Here is a 17,570-nt window from a genome sequence, read left to right as displayed (position 1 = left end):
TTAATCTGAAATTAAAATTATAAAAAAAATATTTTCTGTTTGAAATATTGGTATGTATGGCATGATGAAGGGCACTATGTCTTAACTAAACCAAATTGATTCGCTATTCAGCTGTTCATTTTTAATTGAAGAAACAAACCCTTTTTTTTATTGATGGACTGATTCATATCTGATTATAGGTAAATTATATTTTTACGGATATTTATTCATTCTGTTGTAGAAATAATGAGTATGGAATATAGATTTTTGGCATTCTTTACATTTCATTTGACAAAACATTTTATTTGGTGACACTCAGAAATGTAGGAAAGGTTCTAATATAGTTCCTTGCATAGAAAGGTTCACATATGTATATAACTACAAACACTGAATATGGTTAATAATTTTCTTTTTTCCATCAACATTTTACTTCATAACAGTAATTTTATTTTTAGCTAAAATCCCACCATTGCTTAGAATTATTGAGTGTATTTCATCACAATCTATGGATGACATAGATAGTAACTACACATACACCATGATGCTCATATTTACATCAAGATTTCTTCGATTCACAATCAAAAACATTAAATTACATAACAAAGTTAATTTATATTTTAATTCATTAAACACAAAATGAATTGAGTTTCATATATTTTCAGCATTTAGATGAATATTTTGTGAAAGTGTTATCGAATGTTTGCGTAAATTTTCAAACGAAATGGATGTAAAAACGAAATGAAATCATCAAAATTGACGAAGAACGAACTGAAAGAAGAATTTTTCCAAGACTTTCTTGGATTAGGTTTCACCAGGAAAAAAATGAGGTATAATATCTTTTGCGTAACAGAAGAACTGAAAAATTACGTCATATGAAGGAAAAACTGTCGTAAAAAGTATCTTTTGTTAGATATACAAGTGAATAATGCTATACTCAAGGTGAACTATCAAACGTAGAAGTTTTTCTCGAAAACTTTACTATCTTGAGTGCCTCAAATTTCTCTAGAAGTTTCCAAAGAAAAAAGCAGCCGTGTAAATGGCTCCACATAAAAAATAAAAAAAAAAATTCTTTTCATCAATTTTTTTCCTTCTTTTTCATAAAAAAAATGTAAGAGTTCACCCAAAACTATTCCTTAGCAACTTTTTTTTATTTATTAAGGATATCTAAAAATATTCAAAATAAATGACGAATACAAAGACAATTACTTCAGGTGTTTTAAGCAAATACTGTTAATTATCAGAGTGCTAATATAATTAGTTATATTATGTTACATTAGTTAGATAATTAAAAGTGAAAGAATTATAAACAAACATTTTTTGACTAAAAAATTAATTATTAAATCGTACGTATTTTAATGTATTTAAATAAAACATTACAAATTGGATGAATTTATTTAAAACCAAGTAATTTACAGTTATCAAAAATCCTTTAAACCAATTATAATTATGAAAGTTTCAAAGCTTGAGCATTTAGAAATTTCTGTCAAATAATACATTTGCAACATTTGATATGACGATATATATGCAAAAAAAAAAACTGAGATTGAAGTAATTGAAACGAAATTTAGAGTTTTATTTTAATGAAATCAGAAAAAAAAAATTTCAAATATAGCTAAAAAAATAAAGAAAAATGAAGGAACACTCTTCTAAATATACGAGGAAAAAAATCCCTAAATATTTTGTTTTTCTGTTGTAAAAAAATAAACACAATGAAATTCTTTTACCAATTATCTTCTTTTCTATTTCTAAGGCCATAAATGACTTAAAAAAACATAGTTACATTGAAATATTTTGAGAGCATTTTATAAAAAGAAGGGACGTTTCTCAATCAATGTATAAAGAAAATAGCTCATAAAAAAGAGAGCGACTGTCTATTTTTTGCAGTAACTCTCTTTTACGCAATGTATGAGGCTAAAAAAGAGAGAGAACAAATTGCTTTAGGTTTTTAAAGCAGATATTAGAGAACTTTAGATTTATACAAAATATAAATCATTTACTACATAAAAGAATGTTTTTAAATGTTCATTTTAAACAGGGAACTTTAACAGTAAATAGAAAGTTTTCAACAAATGGAAAATTTTGATATTATAAAACTTTAGACAGGAAATATGGTATCATTTAAAAACCAAGAATAAAATCATTTCTGCTTGAAAAAAACAACATTTACTTAATAAATAATTTTATTCATCCCATGAGCTATTAATAAATTATCTTAGTACATATATTCGTTATAATCTAACCTCTATTATTTTCCGGAAGCAATTTCGAAAATCAGTCTTTTTTAGAAAGTAAGATAAATTTAACGATATCTATGAACTCATATTGTATTTTGCTTAGTATTATACTGAAAAGAAGACATCAATATTTTCATTTCAGTGCCATGAAATTGAATCTGAAACAAGACAAGTCAGAAATGATATAGGAAGAAATTTTTTTATAAAAGAAAGGAAAGTTAATCATTAACTTGAACAGATGCTTACAAACATTTAAGATAAATCCTGTCTGTAAAGAACGGTGATTTATTTATCACTGTTGTAAGAAAAACTTGTAAAGAATTGCTTGGAAAAAACTTTTATCACTGCATTTCTGCCAAGAAAATATAACACTAGGCATTTGTTCGAGACACCTTGAGAAATACGTACTAAAAACAGATATTTTCAAAAATAACAAAGTTTTCTTCTGTATTAAAAATTTCGTTTTGTCACAATTATAATAATATATATTATTGCATTTAAGTTAAACGTAATTTGTCTTCCTGTTGTTGGATTTGGTAACAATAAACAACTCTAAAGGTGAATGAAATTTATTTATATAGAATTAAGATATATGCGAGCTTGTAGAATTCTCTTAAATTTTGAACGAAATGCATTTAAAGGAAGTTTGACTGGTTGTCTGTCCGAGTACAAATGAACTCGGTAACTACAAAACGTAAAGATCTAGAACGACAAAGCTTAATTAGGTACACATGTTTAACATCTAAAATATAGATTCTTATGAAATGTTAAATGAAATCATCAAAGGGTTGGCCGTCTATCGGTCCGTACATTTGCATGCATGGAAACGAAATAGCTCATAAAAGCAATTACTTAATTCTGTGATATTCAGTATACGATCTTCTAAGTACAACTGTAGTTCCGTTCAAATTTTGATTTCAATCGGGAAATAGGTGCCCAAAAATTTCTCCCAACAGATTAAGTAAAAAATATCTATTTATGCCAACAATTTATATTTAGCAACCATTGTTTGCTAACGTCATATAAGGCATTCGCGCTCTAACCCAAGTTACACAATTATATGTTGGAAATAGGGGTTTTAGATTATTTTATTGAAAAGTATGCGAGAAAGTTCTGGGGAGATCTCTCAAGCTGGTTTAAAAAATATATTAAGAAACTCTTGTCTTTTCAAAACACATCCGCGATGTGAGCACACAGATTCTCGCCCGTTCCCACTAGCAGTCCCAATTAATGAATAAAGAATGTTATACGCTAACTATTTATTGTTGAATAATAATAGCGTATTGAAATATATGCTATCTAATTATTATTGCCCAAATACACTTAACTTTCGCAATCTTTCATTAGAGCAATGAAATATCGCCTGCTCAATTCACTTTAAGGGAATTAATATCCTTTAGTATGCACACAGGATTTTCCGCTTCTAGATTCTTCAGTAAATTGAATTTTATTATGTCTGATCAACCTGTAAATTCAATCGCAACGTTTTCGAATTATTGAATTATTATTTATATTTCTATCCAATTAATATTCTTACAATAAAATTCCCCAAACTATCTTCGCGATGGCATGGTGGAAATTTTGGCGAACCTGATTTCATCGAGGATTCATTATGTGGGTTGGCCTGGTGTACTTTAAATCTGTTTGCCAAAATCAAACGATTTCACGTTGGTGTGGAAATAAAATTTGGAAGAAGGTGGTTGTGGCTGTGACGTCATTTCTATCATATTATCCTGCTTCTAAATTCCGAGGAAAGTCCTAAATTAATATTCGGGTTACTTCAGAATGGGCCAGATTTGTTGGAAAATAAAAAATATTTGAATATGCATTATTATATCATATTTTAATTTCCTTACTAAATGTTACATTAAAGTAGGGGTATTTCTATTTTAAAATCTTATGTCTAAACTTGCATCAGAGAACACAGACCTGAGAAAAAATGCCTTTTATCGCTTTTTTCAGAAAATATTCTTTTTCGAATCAGCATATACAAATACTCAACTCACTTCCAATAATTTTAAGATTTATTATTATTTTTATTCCTTTTTCATTTTTAAGTTTTCTATAGCAGCCTAAAATTCAAAGTCTCATACATTTACCTAAAATTCAGAATCTTCTTTTTAGTTGTGAGTACTTTTTAAACGGCAAATTTCAGAAAAGTAAAGAAGGTAGAAAACGCGCGCATAGGTAATCACTCATATTTATCACTCGGTTGTTTTTATTGTTCTGTTTCGCCATTTACCGTAAGATGTGTTCAACAATAACTCAAACATCTTGTTAGGAGAACTGTATTTAAGTACTAACAAACAAGTAAAAGCATTGATATATTGAACCACGAATAAACATCAACTCATCATAATATTTGTTGAAGGGCATTAAAAAATCTCTCTTTTTTTAATATTCAATTTTAAAATAATATTTATAGCGAGAAGTTCGCAGAAACGAAAGATTTGACATGAATTATATTATTTGTTTCCAGAATGTTGGTACTTTATTTCTCATTCATCAAAAACAGATAAAAACACAAGATAGGAAAAAAAAGTTTTATTTAGTTTTTAGTTCTTCAAATAATAATAGCAGACCGAATCGCATTCAGATATTTCCTTCTACTAAAGTACCATCAGCCCGTTTTCAAAATGTTTTTCCATTTTAAGAATTATGTTGATTTTTTATATATTTATTGCTTTCGTTTTTTTCCAAGTGTAAAAAAATATTTTTAAAATTATTTCAGAAAAGGTGATAAAAAGCTGAATTAAGGATATTATAATTAGCCTATGTACTGCTCTCCTTACAAAATAAGCAAAAATTAACACATGCATTTTTCGAAGAAGTCTTTTTCTTAAAACTTATTTTAGTCCAGTAATATTAAATGGTAAAAAAGAATTACAACATTCTGCGAGTAAATCACCCATTTTCTGAATGGACAGATGAGGATTATATCTGGAAGAAATAATACAGTCATGAACAATACTGCGAGCTATATTTCTACCTCCAATAGGCCAATACATCTGTCTAGTTAAATGTAGTAAAATTTGTCTCCAACATGACAATTTTTTAGATGAATACTTTGTATAATTAATTTAGTAAGTATATGAGTTTTAGGTAAAATAATAGAAAATTTTAAATGAAATGGTATGTCGGCATTTCTAAGTCTGTCGCCTACTCTAATTACATTAGAACCTTCTTCTATAAAAGGGGATAAACTTTTTAATTTACTAGAAGGGTTTACCTATTTACCACTTGCTAAATTTTTGAAGAGATCAGCAAGAATATTTTGCTGTACAAGCGAAATTTATTTAAATTCTGATCCTCTATTTCCTTTGAGGAGAGTGATCCCTTCATCTTCTTGTTTCTGCAGTTTCTTAGAAATCTAAGGAGAAAATTTAAAATACGTATAAATTTATCATACTTATTATTAATTTTGAAAAAGTTAGTAAGAAAATCTGAATTTAAAGTCACAAAGGTGTGAGTGGTATTGTCCTTGAGTTTCAATAAAAATTGACAATCTTAAGAAGAATCAATCATTTGTTGGTCAGCAGAGTTGGGGGATAATCCACCATAAGTAGTTATCAATCAATTGTTCTGGAGTCCTCTTGATATCACATCTGTGGAATTTAAACTGGAGGAAACATGCTGCCAATCGTTGTTCTGCGTCAATTGTTGTATCTTCCCATTCTATTTGCAACAAATGTCTTGAGATTTTGTGATGGTGTTTTAATCAGGTTCGGGAAACAGTAGAATCTGTGTATATCACTGTACTATCAGTTTGGGGATGCAAAGTTTTTTCAACCTTGAACTTCAGTTGAGCGGCGAGATGGCATCCACAAAGTTCCAATCTGGGAATAGAGACAGTCTTTAAAGGGAGACTCCAGAATGACATTGATGCATTGTAGGTAAATAACTGCTACATATGCTACTTCACTGGCATCTGAGAAACAATAAAGAATTAATTTTACAGCAATTTCATTTAAAATCCATCTTGGGGAATCTTTACAAGCTCAAGAGTCTTAAGGGATTGAACTAAACGATTCCACTCTTTACCAATGACTAAAGGAAGGGGGTCGTCAAAGGGAAGTTTTTGCAGCCACAATTTTTGGAGAAAAATCTTCATTTTACAGATAACCGATCCGAGCAGTCCCAAGGGGATATAGAGTCTGGCAATGGCTGAGAGCAAGGCTCGTTTTCCAAGCTTAGATTCATTTTCATACTTGACTGTGAATATGAATAAATCATCAAAAGGCTTCCAATACATGCCAAGAGTCTTTGAGACATGCTCATCAATGGGAAAAGTGTTTTCAGGATTAGAAGTCAAAAAACTATTTAAAAGTTCCTGTGAGTTTGAAGTCCATTTATGTAAGGACATTCCCGCTTTTGCTAACATATTTATCAACTGTTATTGTAGAATTTGTGCGTTTTAGATATCCGGGGCGCATGTAATCCCATAGTTCATGTAACGGTCCTGTAAAACCATTTCCAATGCTATCGGAAAGTCCGACGCTTCATCTAAAGCTAATTGTTTAATAATGCGTATGTGAAGATGAGGGACACATGAAGTACCATATTTCACAGTTTTTAATTTAAATGTTACTTCTTGATGAGAGTTTTCATCGAACCATAAAATGTGTAAATAGTCTCTTTGATGCGGCACAACTAAAATCTGACTATACATCTTTTGAATGTCAAATGTAAAGGCAAATTTGTGTGTCCTGAACCTTAATATTAATTCAAAAATGTCCTCAATAACATCACTTTTACACAATAAATCATTTAATGAAACTCCATTAGTTTTTAAACATTTTTAACATATTATAAATATAGTAGAAAATTAAGTACCGCTTTAGTTAAATGAAGTTTAGTTGGTGATGATCACAGTTTAAAGGCATTTCACCTTTAATTCACACAAAAAGCATGCTTCGAAGTTACATTATCAGTAATAGTAATTAATAAAAAATCATTAAACTTAAGAAAATATATCAAATTAAAAATTTATTAAATATAAAATGTTCCTTATATTTAAATATGTCAGCAACAAAATATGAGTCTATGAAAAGTTTCCAAATTTTCTGAAATTAGTTTTGTAAGGAATGTTTCGAACAAAAATGACGAAAAGCGTATTCAGCGTTCTTTATATTAAAGAAAGAAAAAGAAAAAAAAGGGGGATCCATTTAAGTGCGTTTGTAATCGGCTCATTAACGAATATATCTGGGGAAGAAGAAAAGGAAAGCTAGTTTGCAGTTCTAACCGAAAATGCAGTTCAAGAACTATCAGTAAATCAATGATCTGGAGCCACCTCCTGCATCAATTATCATGGACAGACAATTAGGCAAAGAAATTCGCATGATTAGTTTAAATATAAACTCAATTAATTGAAATACCTCTTGGTCATTAAGAACAATCAATTAAAGTATAAACTGATTTTCTCTTGAAATGTAAATGCATAGGTAATTACGATTTCTTTTTATCTAAGCAGAAAATCATCAGCACAATTTTCATGAAAATGAATTTGGCCTTTAAAAAGAAACAGTGCAAAGTGACCATAAAAAATCATTTTTAACTAATTAGTAAAATCTTCACAATTTTTATGGAATTATGTTACTTTGTTGTAGACTAAATTTAATCTGGTGTTAAGACATATACAGGAAATACGCTATAAATTAAAATGTTCATCTCTTCTTATTATGTCTTCATTTAATGCATTTTTATTATTGAATCAAATTCCATTTCAAGAAATACAAAAGTTACCCAATTTTGCTTCTGTGATTTTTTTTCAGTTTTATTCATTTTTAAATCAAGTTAAGTCCAGTACGTTTTTGATAGGTTCTTGTAAATGTTTTATGCTATACAATATTTCTTTTGAATTTTGTAAGATCATTATCAATTACTTTTAATGTCATTTATAAAAAGACGAAATCATCTGGGGAAATTTTATAATTGTGACGAAAGCTTACGTTCCTCTCAGTAAGCAGATTGGTCTTTTTGATTTTTTGTATTAAACACTCTTCTTCAGAATTCTTCAAATATAGACGGCAATTGCATCAAACGACTTTTAAAACACTGTTAGCCTTTATAATTTTTGTTTTACATTTCTCTACAGTAAAATGAATAAGGATTAATTACAGTAAATATGTCTTTATCTTATACTTGACTCATTATAATGCCTTTAATATATCTTGTGCCATAACTCACCAAGATATTTCCATGGTTCAGACAATCACAAAAGCATATGAGAGAAAAAACGATTAATAATTTAAATATATATAAAATTATTTTCCTGAAAAGCTAATCGAGATATTATTTCATAAAACTTAATTCTGATTGGCTGAATGTATGTAAAATTTTAACGAACGATTTTAATTCAACAAAGAATTATTAGTTACTTGAAATTTGTTAAAATACACATATAGCAACCAAATGTTTGCCCTATTCATTAAAAAACAATAATTCATTTTAAAATTATTAAAATATTACAAATGCTCTGATCGCAGTTGGTCTTTATCCGAATTATTTAAGGAATTAGAATTTAATTTTCAGGTGTACTGTAAGATATCTTTCAGAAAAAAAACTGATTAGCAAATAGAATTTAGTAAATTTTCAAATATTTTTAAATATTTGTTCGTAATATTGCATCATTCACGAATAAATTAAATTTAAATGAATTGAAATTGATATTTTAGAGTCGAATATATCATTGTCATTTTATTTAGAAAAATAAGATTGCATTTATAAAAATTCAAAGAAGCATGGTTTATTTTCAAAATAAAAATGTTTTGTTTTAGCTGCCTTTTATTGAAGGACATTATTAATGAAATATTTCTCAACTTTGATCAGTTAATATTTTCGAGAGCCAAGAGAAAATCGGCGACTGAGGAAAATTCAAAGTTTTTTTCTCTCCTCAAAATATTTCAGCAAAAATCATTCTCCATCCTTCCGAAAATTCTTTCAAGAAACCTTAAAGAAGAACAGTCACTCGAGTGCTTCCTCTTTAGCATATAAATGGAAAAGTGTTGGAACTTGAACTCAGAGAATTTAACGATGAAATATTGCCCTATATGAAAACCGATGCTAGAAGATTAATTTTTTTTTTATCATTAATGCAAAATGTTTCGTAAAAAGAAGAAAAATTCATCTTCAAATATCGGAATACCAGAAAAAAAATGTTTGGGTCTCGGTTTCAAGTGTCAAAACTGTCTGCCTAAAAAAAACAGTAAAATTCTTTTTGGAGAAAGGATCGCTGCCTTCAACACGTGGAAAGAGATTTTATATGTCCAGTAATGAGAAATATGTTTGCTAATAGACTGAAACTTGTAATATCGAGACAAATTAACCAAAAAGTATAAGTATTTTTCGTGTGGTGTTACTGCATTTTATACTATCTAACTTAAGATTTAAAAAAAACATTTTATTATTTGCATGTCTACTATGGATGAAATTTTAATATTCCAGTAATTGACACACTGGAGTCATTCAGATCTCCTTTGAATTTACAATTTTCCAATTTTGATTTTACAATTTCAGATCCCCTAGAATTTACAATTTTTGAAATAATGTAATCTTTAAGCGCTCACTGATTTTAAAATCGAAGAACTTTAAAATAATGTAATACTTCAAAACCACTAAGCATGAATGTAAATGGGAATGAACGCTTATGCAGTTAAAACTCTTATAGCAATGGTTCGCAATTAACCAGTCAAATAGATACCGAAGCTAGCGTTTTCTGTTATATTAAGCATTTGCTTTGGATTTGGATTATCCTTTATGGATTGGCTTACTTTTCCCGTAATCGATTCAGAGTAGTTTGTCAATGTTAATGTACTGAGCTGAAGATGTGTTGAGTGTGTAGGAGTATTAATAATGAAAATCCGTTATAAAAAGAATTCGGTCGAATTTCAAAATATTATAATTATATTATTGGCCTATTATTTTAAGAAAGACTGCTTCTCTTTGACATTTTTATCTGTTTTTTTTATTAGCTAAATAATATTCTTAATTAGTACAGGTTCAATAACTAATATTCCTCATAAATGCAATTCCCCTTTCATAGATAAGACACTTTGACAAAAGCGTGGCATGGAAGAAATGAATTAACACTGCTATTGTTCTCATCATATAAACCACTTAACCATATCATTTAACCACTGCTAAAGTTAAAGCCCTTCTTCTTAAAGCAGTTCTCCTGTTACTGACATCTCCTACCCCACAATTTTATTTTATTCAGATAGAATTTCCAAATTTTAAGTTCCTTTCCACTTTTCTCTCATTATAAAATTTAAAATAAGATGTGTAATATAAAAAGCAAATATTAGACGCCATTTTCTCAGCGATTTTTTGTGCATCTAATGCAAAAACAGTTAGGAGTTCGTTTCTTTTCAATTTAATTGGCTTTTATGCTTTTATTTATTGACTTTTATGCAATGATAAGAAACCCATTAAAATTGGTTGTTTTATTATAATAGGTAATATTCATATGCATAAATTCATTTCTATTTTCATAATGTAAAAAATAATTCTATAAAATAGCTTTTTAAAGAAAATTATATTATGTTATTCTTTATTAAATTTTGTAGTTACGTGGCTGTTCCCCAGAATTCTTTACAATCAATACTTCATTTTATCTATACAATTTATATCTACAGGAAAATGCAAAGTTTAGTGAAAGAAATAATTTAATTATACCTCAATTTTTTCTCTAACTCATGGTGATGTGATAAGCTGCAGCAATTTTTGAATTTAATCAAATCGTTGAACCAAGAAATTATAAAGTATGCGTTGAACGCTTTTGATTTGCAAATAATAATAGTTTTTGGAGTCGCTGTGTGACTTTCTCTTCTCAAATATGGAAATCTATCATTCGCACAATATCAACATATTTATAATTTTAATGAAACTGCATTTTCTATAATGGAAATGGGTACTTATATAAAGGAATTATAATTGAATATTTGTTGCTTTAATATATAGTTATTTACATGCAAAACATTTTACTATCAGCCAAAGTTATAAAACTTTTATGATACGATAATAAATATCATAGTATAAATTAATTTTATATTCATTGTAAAAAAGTATAAAAAGTCCGATAATAAAGAGAAATTAAACTAAGAATGTTTCACTTTCAAAACTTTGAATATTTGAATATGGTGTTAAATATTATAATCAATTCATATAAAAGCAAGATTTATGTAGCGAGAATTCACATCAATTAACGAAGTAGATTTAAAGTATTTTTTTTTCCTAAAAGACTAAAATATTTTTGAGCTATGATCTTACTCTAACAAATAAATTTTTAGTGCTTTTTTCAAAGTTTTCATGCTAATTCTCTATATAAAATATGTGGTGCCCTCTCTTCTTTCTGAGAGATTCAACTACTCTTTGGGAAGCTATTTCATAACTCGGAGTCAAGTTTCGATAAAAGGACCTTTAAGGCCACCGCAGAGTAAATTAGTATTAGTCTTGCCCAGAATAATGCTGGTACAGTAAAATCAAAAAAAAAAATTATAAGCAGTAAAAAAAAAAAAAAAATTGTACCAAACGGTAATACTCAAGTCATTAATTTTTAGTTAATACTTTATTAGTTTATGAATGGTAATGTCTAGTTCTTTTGTTAGTTCATATATTGTTGTTCATGTTGTCTTTTTTCAGAATTTTACTTTTTATCTATCATTAAAATTAGAATCCGTTTTATTATTATTATACTGCATTAAGAAGAAGTACTTTTAAAAGCGTATTAAAAATATAATTTCAACGAAGAAAAAAATAAAAGTATGCACTTGTTCGACAACCTTAAGATTAATGTTATATTTTTTGCTCGGGCAAATTGTTTTGGTCTTCTAGTAATTCTAGAGTATAAATTTTTTTGATAATTAAAATGATCAGTTTACTTGTTTGAAAGATGCACAAATTATTGGATACATCATTTTTCCTAAACTATAAAATAGATGCCTTGATTTTCTTTCCAATAGTTTAAAATTTAATTTCAAAGTAAATTTGTTTCGTCAATATCAAGATAAGAAATAAATTGAGGCATTACGTATAAAAAACAGATTAATTTCTACTTCTGAAAAATAATCTAATTGCACAAAATTTTGAATTTTTTTAATGCGGCTTATTTTTTAATATATTTTATCTTAATATAATAGATTTTAATGTATTCTTAACTAGAGATATTTGATGTAGCTATATATATATTTTTTAAAATAAAGTAGTTATTCCTCCATATATTATATGGTTATACATCGGGCACAAATTTCCTCTTTGCAATAGGTAGATCATTATTTTCTTTTTTACTTTCTGGCATACGAAATACAGAGAAAACTTTGGGATCGTCAAAAAATACGAACTCGAGACTTTGGCAAATCTCCACATTTCAGACCTTCCTGAGTTCAGCGAACACATTTTTGACATTTTATCTGTTTTTTCTTTCCATTTGTTTTGAGTTATCTGTCTGCAAACACAATAATTTAAAAAAAAAGCTTTGAGCTAAATAGATGAAGTTTGAATGTAGACTAGAGAGAAATCCACAAATTTTTGAACGAAATCTATTTAGAGCAAGTTTGTCTGACTTGCTATCAAAGACAATTGAACTCGATAATGATAAAACATAAAAAGCCATATAACTAAAATTTTGTACACCGATTTTGCATCTTAAATGTAGATATTTAACGAACTTTGAACCCAATCTGTCAAAGAGATGAACATCTGTTTCTCTGTACTTTCGCATACATACAAGTGCAATAACTCATAAACGCAAAATTTTAAATCAATGAAATTCATCATCACTAAATCAATGAAAATCATCTTGTGACTACATCTGTAGCTTCGTGTGAAACCGTAGTTACTATGTGTCAGAAAAAATGCATCCAAATTACAAGTTAGCGCGATATTTTCAGAAAAATAGTAGATTCATGTCAAAGATATATATTTCATTTCTATTGTTCACAGATACCGTGAACAGTTCTCGCTTCATTCCCCAAAGTCCCAATTTTATGTAGGAGATAGGGGGGGGGAGAAGGATAAGACCTATATTGAAGACTATGCGAGAGAATTTCGGGGAGACAAGTGACACTGGTCTTTTAGAGCATCCATTAACTAAAAAAAGAATTTGAATAATTAATTTATACCAAATAATTTAATGCTCTTTTTGCCAACTTTATAGTAACTTACAGAATATAATAAGAAGATATTACACTCTAATTTACTGGACTTAGTTTCTATGAAAGCTAAGATCCTATAATTGAAAATATTCTTCTAAACGCCTGAAATTCTTAAGTAAAAAGAAGCATTAAAAAGGAAAAGAAGTAAAGAAATTTTCTTCAGATCTTATTATCGCATCTTGCCATCCTTAAAAAGAAGTGAATTAGTACACTTTATTCAAGGACATTACAACACCATTAAATCATGCGTGAATTTAGATTACTCAATTAGTACACCCAATTTAAATGATAGTATATCGAAAGAGAGAGAGTAAAAGATTTCATTCTTTTCCCTTCTTAAATGACACTTTAAAATAAAGTTAAGAATGCTATGATTCAAATTGCATTTCATATTTAGATGAGGTTATCAATTCGTATTAACTTGAGCGGCAGAATTTTTATATATTAGATGAGGTTATCAATTCGTATTAACTTGATGTGCAGAATTTTTATATATTTTCTTGTATTCTGATTTATGAAAGCTTTGAACAATATTGGTTTATGAAAATATTTTTTCTTAAAAAAAATGATGTGAATTTAACTGCTTTTTTTACTGGAAGTTACATCATTTATATTAACTCAGTCTTAGAACTAAAACTATATAATTAGATACTAGCCAAAGAGTTGGTTTTTTAAAAAAATATTACTATTGTTTCGTTTCCCATTCCTACATAACAGAAGATAATTCATATCAAACTAACCATTCTGAATGCAAAAGATGTATGATCGTCAGATTGATTTGCAGGGAGCTTTCTTTTCATCAACATAGGAAAAAAATACGTTTCCTGCTCACATAACATATTATCGTCTGATAATGATTGTAATAGAATGGTAATTCCTTATTGCAAACGAGTTGATGTTAGTATGGTACCAAAGAAGTATCAGTAATACTTGAGAATTGATACGATAAATAGTTTATACTTTAGCCAAAATCAGAAGAGAATAGTTCGCAGTGCATTTAGAGGTTTCAAAGCATGTTTAGTTTAATTTAGGTGTATTAAGGGCCCATTAGAAAGCAAAACAATGTTACGGATTAACAACATTGGTCAGATAATGTGGATGACAAAGGAACTAGCATTCGCCTCTCCAAACTAATAGAACTTTCTAAAAAGCTTTAGAGGAAGAGACACTAGCCTCTTCTCAAAATGGAGAAGTAAAAAATACACATAGAAGTCAGGAGTAAAGCCACTTCAAGAAAACAGTGAGAACTCGTCCCTACTTAATAGATAAAAGGTGGTATATAAAAGGTTCCTTTTAAGAAAGTACCTTTCTTAAAAGAAAAAGTCGGCTAACTTTTATACAGAAAGCTCGATTAAAATACTTAACACAGAGAATAGCTCCATTAGGAAGGAATTCTGTAAATCATTTGATAAATAATTTCAATTCCTAAAAAAGTATTAAGCTGAAATTTTAGCATTAATTTGTCAATTAAAATCAATATAGAATACACCGAGTTTAAAACATTCTCTATCCATTTAGATTTAGAATAAATTCTTACGGTTGGAACTATCCTTCAGAATTCCTTTAGAATGAAACCCTTTAAAATATTTCTATAATAATGAACAACTAATGCATATTCAAGAGCAATAATCTGAAAATGCATTAGAAATTCAAAATATAAGAAAAGTATAAGATTGTTATATTTAATAGAAAAAGACAACATAATCCATTGGTGGTTAAAATCATAAATTCTATTTATTAACGTAGTTGTGACAAAGAAACAATTTTTCCTGTTTTTAAGCATTACGAATTTCTAATGTACAATAGTGTTAGAAAAAACGACAATATGATTTTGTATGTTCTCTCTTTTTTAAAAAAAAAAAAAACGGCTTATGTTCAATATAAGTTGATTGGATTTTAATTACATTATCTTGGAATGTTTAAATACGACGTAATTTTGTATGAAGACAGAGCCTGGATTTGATAAGGCCTCTAAAAGAAATTCATGAAAAAAATAGAATTTTCAGTTAATGAAGTCCATTGAACATCGAAAAGAGATAAGGAAACAAAATACCAATCTAAAACAAAGGTAATTTTAAGAACATTAATTAAGGAATGTCTCAAATACATATAATGGCAATGTTTTTTAAACTTTTTGAGACTCGGTTATCAGTTGTAAGGATTCCTTTTTTACTTTATTGCGGTAGAGATATTCCAATACATGAAACTAATTATAAATTAATTTGAAAAAGTTATAAGAGTGAGGTTAAATCAAAATTAGAGGAAATTGGAATAGAAAAAAGGGAGTAATAAAATTCCTGGTGATAATTATTTCAGGAAAGAAGAGAAAAATTTGTATTTTAATTGGCCTTCAGTTAAAAAAAGTACCACTTCTTCATTAACAATTGCTGCAAATACTTTCCATTTTAGAGAAAAAACTGATCCATCTATTTCAAATAAAAAAATTGTTAAGAAAAATTTTAAAGGATTACACGCTAGATTCAATGCTTGGTTAGAAAAAAAAGTGTTGAACTATAAAGAGTACTAAATATAGTTTCTATCAGCTTAAATGATTAACTAGACGATTTTCTTTAGTGAGTAAAAAAATGACTAAGGTTGTTTATTTTCATACAAGATTTTTTTAAAAAAAAAAAAGTGTTTCGGTTTCTAAATTACCAGCACATATTTTTCCATTCAACTGCTTATACCTTTTTCTTTTTTTTTGCTTTTAGTTAATTATTGGTAATATCTAGAAAAACTAAGGACTAGCAAGTATTAACAATAATAGCGTGTAAAGATATAAAGTAAAATCCTAAAATTCTGAAAAAAAAGCTGATTCAATTTTTATATAATTTTACTGATTTTTCTTTTGATAGTTTCATCGTTCATTAAATGATATTTATTTGTTTGCGATACATGATAGAAAATGATTGAATGGAGCTTCAAAATAAAATGGAAGAGAGTTCCATTATTTACTTTATTTTTTGCGTTCCGTTAAATATTTTTTTAATTAAGGAGTCTTGCGTTTATTCACTTTTATAAAGCGTACATTTTAGCCATTCTGTCAAAACAAAAGGAATTGAGAATAGGATTAAGATTATCAGAAGAGGAATTTTTTTATTGTGATTTCTTTTGTTGTTAATCTGGTAATTGTGTACTATAAATAAGCTGTAAATGCCCTAAGCTTCCATTCAATGAGATATTGTAAGGACGTGTCTGCTAAATATTTTGCGTACCTTTTAATTTTTGTATTTTGCTGCTCTCACTAACAATAAAAGTCAATAGTTTATAATTATTGATGTTAAATAATACCGATCCGAGAATGTAATGGCTTTTACTGTAGATTATAAAGTATAAATGTGTTTCAAATAATGTTCAAGTCTATTTCAAGCAAATATAATACAAAATTTTCTTATTTTACGGCCTGTCATTCTGCAAATGTTATAGTTCCAAACATGCGCTGCAAATTACTGCTGATTTTGGGAACTGGCGACTATCACTTTTGAACGATTTTCCCCCGCAGAAGGGATGATACGCATTGAGTAACTAAGCACATTTCCAGAGTTAGTCAGACCGAAACCTACGTCCTGAAAGATGTGATTTCTTTTTGTTCTTTTCTTTTCGCTCATCATTTAGAATCGTACTTTTTTAAAATTCAAAACTTGAGTATTTATCTTTCATATTGTTAGTTCATGTTGAAAACCATCTGCTATGTTGCGCCGTATAATTTCGCGGGTAATCGTATATTATATTAATAAATAAAATGTAACCATACCCATCTTCGCCTCCATTTTTCATCTCACACTAATTTTGGTGAAATCAACGCCCATTGGAGCATGCGAAAAAGCGCGTAATTGATAATATTGTAATTTTCTGTTCATCTGTCTATTTGGTTTATGTGCTCAAAAATTATGAATTTGGGTGCAAGGCTTTAATTGCTCATTCACTAATTTTATTGTATCCCTTGTAAATTTTACGAACAACAAAACTTTGAGATACATAATAATCAATTCATATACTATCAAAATAAATTAAGTTTACAGGAGAATGCTTAGTGTTTCTGGTTATATAAACTGATCTGGAAAGACTTCAGTTATAAGTGAAACACCCATTCTGACTGGATTTTGATAACCAGCTGAATTCTTCTCCTATCATTTAAATATAGAGAATAATTCTGTCTTTACTCATAATTAAATATATATTAGTTTATTGTTGAAGATCATCAAGA

The sequence above is a fragment of the Argiope bruennichi genome, chromosome X2 (genome assembly GCF_947563725.1).
Source record: "Argiope bruennichi chromosome X2, qqArgBrue1.1, whole genome shotgun sequence".
Lineage (NCBI taxonomy): Eukaryota > Metazoa > Arthropoda > Arachnida > Araneae > Araneidae > Argiope > Argiope bruennichi.
The sequence above is the reverse complement of the archived record's forward strand: the minus strand, read 5'-3'. Positions refer to the sequence as shown.